This window comes from Gossypium arboreum, chromosome 2 (assembly GCF_025698485.1).
Source record: "Gossypium arboreum isolate Shixiya-1 chromosome 2, ASM2569848v2, whole genome shotgun sequence".
NCBI classification, from domain to species: Eukaryota; Viridiplantae; Streptophyta; class Magnoliopsida; order Malvales; family Malvaceae; genus Gossypium; species Gossypium arboreum.
In genome coordinates, this window is record NC_069071.1 from 62,377,434 (window position 1) to 62,382,651 (window position 5,218).

The following is a 5,218-nucleotide window of genomic DNA, read 5'->3' on the forward strand; positions in this document are numbered from 1 at the left end:
GAAGTTTTAGTATGAAATTGTTTTGGAATATTAATGAGGAGGTCTTAAATAGCAATTTGACCAATTTTAAGTTCATGGACAAAATTAGGACATGGAAGGAATTTTGGAAAGTTTAGTAGTAAGGGTATTTTGGTCATTTAGTTATTAAAATGAATTAAAAACAAAATTAAAAGCCAATTTTGTCCATCTTCTTCATTAGGCCGAAATTTCAAGGGTTCTCCATAGCTAGGGTTTGTTTCAAGCTTCCAAGCTCCATAGTAAGTGATTCCAAGCCCGTTTTAATGATTTTTACGTTTTGAGATCCCTAACTCGAAAAAGCTTATGTTAGCAATAATTTAACCTAGGGTTTATATTTGGAAAAATACCCATAGGTGAAATTTGTGTATTTTGATGTTTTATGATAGAATATGAAGTTTTAAATTATGTTAGACAACTTGTACTACTCGATTTTAAGCAAAAAGCGAGTAAAAGGGCTTAATCGGTAAAAATACCTAATAGTCACAAGTACATGTTAGAGTGAGAATTTGATGTTTCCATAGAAGAGAAAAGTGATCAGCATGTTGTAAAACATAAGAATAAGGAATAAAATTTAATCCCGAGCCTAGGGGCAAAAATGTAAATATGCAAAAGTTTAGGGGCAAAATTGTAATTTTTCCAAAATTTGAGTTAAGGATTAATTTGATAATGTGAGTATTAAATGAGCTAAATGTGTTATTTTAGATCAAGAAAGACGTGGAATCGACCTCAATCGAGGAAAAGAAAAGATTGTGGACTAAATTGCAAAATCTTTGTATTTTGGTACCAAGGTAAGTTCATGTGTAAATAATGTAGCATAATTGTTATTTTTAAGTTATTGATATTAATTATGTGTTATGTTGAATTTCATTATGAAATGTATGCTTTGTGGTTAATTTCAAATAATATGTAAATTATGTGAGCTACTTGTTAAATATAATTGTTACCGAGTATTGATTTCGGCATTCTACGGAAGACAGCAAGGATAAGTGTTCGAGAAAAATCCCGTTTGAACCTTAGGAATAGATTAGGATACAAGTGACATGTCACTAGAATGGTTGAGCATCCGAACTCGTTGAGTTGAGTCCGAGTTCACTTATGGATGCGAATGTCCGAACTCGTTGAGTTGAGTCCGAGTTCGTGAAATGTAACTAGGCATCCGAACTCGTTGAGTTGAGTCCGAGTTCACTTATGGATGCGAACGCCCGAGCTCGTTGAGTTGAGTCCGAGTTCGCTTATGGGCGGGTTACATGATTGCTTGATTGTATATATGGCACTTAGGTGCAAGTTATCCATGTATCCGAATTATATTCCGATGTGTTCAACGGGTAAAGTTCTACTCAAATGGAGGAATATTCGAGATGTAAAGAGACGTATTGGTAAGTGATATGAAATGGATATTTTGGACAGGTATGTATTTAACCCTCGGGTTGAGTATTGATACAACCACGATAAGGTAATAAGATGATGAAAAATGATTAAAAATGTGATATGTGTTTTAGTGATGTATGCTAATGTTGATTGGTATAACTGTTTGTTATGTTACTTATTATTTGCATATGAACTTACTAATCATTTATGCTTACTCCTTCTTTTTACTCATTGTAGTTTTGGACAAGCCAACTCAGAGTCGGGATAGGTCGAAGGCTCACCACACTATCCTAAGACTTTTGGTAAATGGCTTGTAAATTTAAGTATGGCATGTATCGCAATATACCTATTTTGTGTAAATGATCTTATGGTATGGTTGTGGAATGGTTGAGGAAATGCTTGATAATGATAAATTATGAAAATGGTTAGTGTAGATTATGTTTGATGTTAAGGAAAACTATTAAGATACTTAGTGCATAAAAACTCATAAAAAGGATGAAATTTACCATAAATAGAATACCGCAGCAACACTAACGCGAGTTTGAAAATTTACTAAAAATCATAGAAATTGAATTTGGTGATGAACTACATAGCAAATTGAAGCTTATTATGTCTAGTTTCACATGAAAGAAATGAAACAAGTAAAGGAATTATATGTTAGAATATATTTTAATTTTAGTGAAACAGAGTCATAGCAGTTTCTGAATCCCCTGTTCCTACTTTAGAAATTCACCATAAATTGTAAAGATATAATTAGGTGGTTTATTTTATATCCTAAGAATACTTATTTAGTCTAGTTTTAGTAGAAACAAATCTCATAGTCATATGAATTTTTTACAGAGAGAAATGTGGTTCGTAGTAAACAGAGGTCAGACCAGTCAAGTCCTGAAACAGGGGTAACTTTAACTAATAAACTGTACTAATTGGCCTAACCAAAAATTCTAGAAAACAATTAGTAGATAGGTATATGAGTCTAGATTCAGGTAAAATTTGCGGATCTTGATTTCGAGTTTCCTAACTCGAGATATGGTTTTTCTTGTGACTGTGACGCAAGTAGCTTAAAAGCTGTGAATGTAGAAACAATAATCCAAAGTTCTAAAAATGTTAAACTAAGCTTAGTAACACCTCATACTCGACTCCAGTGATGGTCTCGGGCGTGGGGGCATTACATTATAGACTAATTACGAATATTTCATTACCTTTATTATACAAATCAAAAATCAATCATATAACACTCATATATTTCCTTAGATGGGCCTTCGAGGCCCAAAATACACCTTAGAAGTGAATCAAGACTAAACCGGACACTCTAGGAATTTTTCTAAGATTTTAAAAAATTTTCTTAGGAGCAGTGGACACACGCCAAAGTGGCTGGTCGTGTGGCTTCCACGGCCAAGAGACATGCCCATGTCTTAGGCCGTGTGGGCATTTGATATGAGGCACATGGTCGTGTTCTAGCCCTTCTCCTTACCTGTGTAACTCTTTTACTTAGGTCACACTGCCAATCAAACGCCCGTGTGCTAGGCCATGTACAAAGTGCAAGGGTCACACGGCCAAGTCACACGCCTGTGTGCTAGGCCGTATGCTAAAACCTGAGCATTTTGTTTCAAAATTTTAAAGTGCAAAGGACATACAGCCAAACAACACACCCGTGCGTATGGTCGTGTGTCACACACAGCTGAGACACAAGCCTGTGTCTCTGCCTATGTGGATGAAAATAGGCCATTTAAAGCCACTTTTCTCACCCCGTCTTGGTATCAACCTATGGACAACCAATTTTACATGTATAAGCTATAACAAAATCTCTAAACAATCAATTTCTATCATATTTTAATCATATAATCACATATATTTAACAATCTAAGCTAGAACATAATTTAATTCATATATGCAACCACCTATGTTAACATGCTTTATTAATTCTTCATTGCCCATACCAATACTTATATCAAACATGAAAAACCATATGTATATAAGTTGATATGAAAAATAACCAAAATGTATTTTTTTTTAACATTTACACAACCATTTCAAACCCTATACATGCCATATAAATCATGGTAAGCTTAGCAAAATCTACCAGCAAGTTGGATAGTATATGTAGCATCTCGAATTAGGGTGTAGTCAGAATAGTGGTTTTGAGACCACAAATCTGAAGTATAAATAATTATTTTATAATTATTATGAGGTCTATGATATGATTGCTTGCTTGTGTGAAAATTTCATGAAGAAATTTTATTAATAAAGTGTCCAATTTGACATTTAGGACTAAATTGCAAAGGTTGCAAAATGTGAGTTATAGAAGCTTTAAGCATGAAATTTCCATGGATTATTAATTAAAGGTCCTTAAATAGAAATTTGTCCAATTTTTATTTTTAAGGACAAAAATGGGCATGAATAGGAAAAATTTGAAAGAAATGCCTTAAGGGTATTTTTGTCATTTGGTTAATAAAAGAATAAAAAGGGAAAAATGAAGCAAAAATATTGTCCATCTTCTCCTACCTTAGTCGAAAGTCTCAAGGAGCCATAGCTAGGGTTTTGTTCAACTTCCAAGCTTGATAGTAAGTGCATCCAAGCCCTATTTTTAATGTTCTTTGCATTTTTGAAGTTGTTATCAACTGATTTAGATATTTCTACCATTATTTTGAGCTAGGGTTCATGTTCAAAAACTTATCCATGTGTGACATGCATGTACGTTGATGTTTAATGGAGGAATATGAAAGTTTGATGTATGATAAACATCTTTTACTAAGTGGTTTTTCATGAAAACACCTAAAAATGACCTTTTTGTAAAATAGTAAAATAGGTGGTAAAAGTTTGATTTGAAAGAAAATGTGGGATGTTATAAGTATGACATAATTTTGGCTAGGCTTGGGTAACAAAGAAAATGAACACATTTCATTTTACGACCTAGGGGCTAATTTGTAATTATGTGAAAGTTTAGGGGTAAAATTATAATTTTACCTAAGTATGATTTATGGGCTGTTTTGAACAATGTGATAACTAAATAATTGAAATTTTCTACTATAGATCAAGAAAAACGGAGTCCGGACCTAAACCGAGGAAAGAACAAGGTTATGGACTAAATCGAATAATTAGTCATATTTTGGTACCGAGGTAAGTTCATGCGTAAATAATGCAATGTTATATCATGTTTTAATGTTTTATTAATGTATGAGTCTCTATGTTTAACAGTTATGACAAGTGTATGGACAACGTTATAGTCTATGAGCATGACATTATGAACGAGTTCGACGAATATGTGACATCGAGAAAATCCCGTTTGAACCTTAGGAATAGATTAGGATATGAGTGACATGTCACTAGGAACTATGTAATTATGAGCTCATGAGATTATGTTATATGTGACTATGTGAATCCGAATGCTAGTCATGTACGTCCTACCGGTGGCTGGGTAGCCCAACATGTGTTGCGAGTACTTGTCAGCTTGTGTGAGCAACCCATGTAGTTAGGTCCTGACTGTCAGTTTGTGTGAGCAGGCTCGTGATTAGCTCGAGAGTGAGCAATGTGTGATATGTGATATGAGGTAGCATGTGGCTACGTATGAAGCACTTTGTGCAAACTTTCCGCGTATCCGATAGTATTCCAAGTGTTCAATAGGTAAATTAGTGAGTTATTCGACAAGTCAATGATGAGGAATTATGAGAATGTGTTACGTGTTGGTACAGGTATGTACCAAAAACTCATATGAATGAGCTCGGTATGTGATAAACTGTTGTTAAAATTGAAAATGAGTAATTTATGCCTATGAAGCTATGATGACATATACGTAAATTATGTTATGTTAATTGTATAATATTCATGATTATGT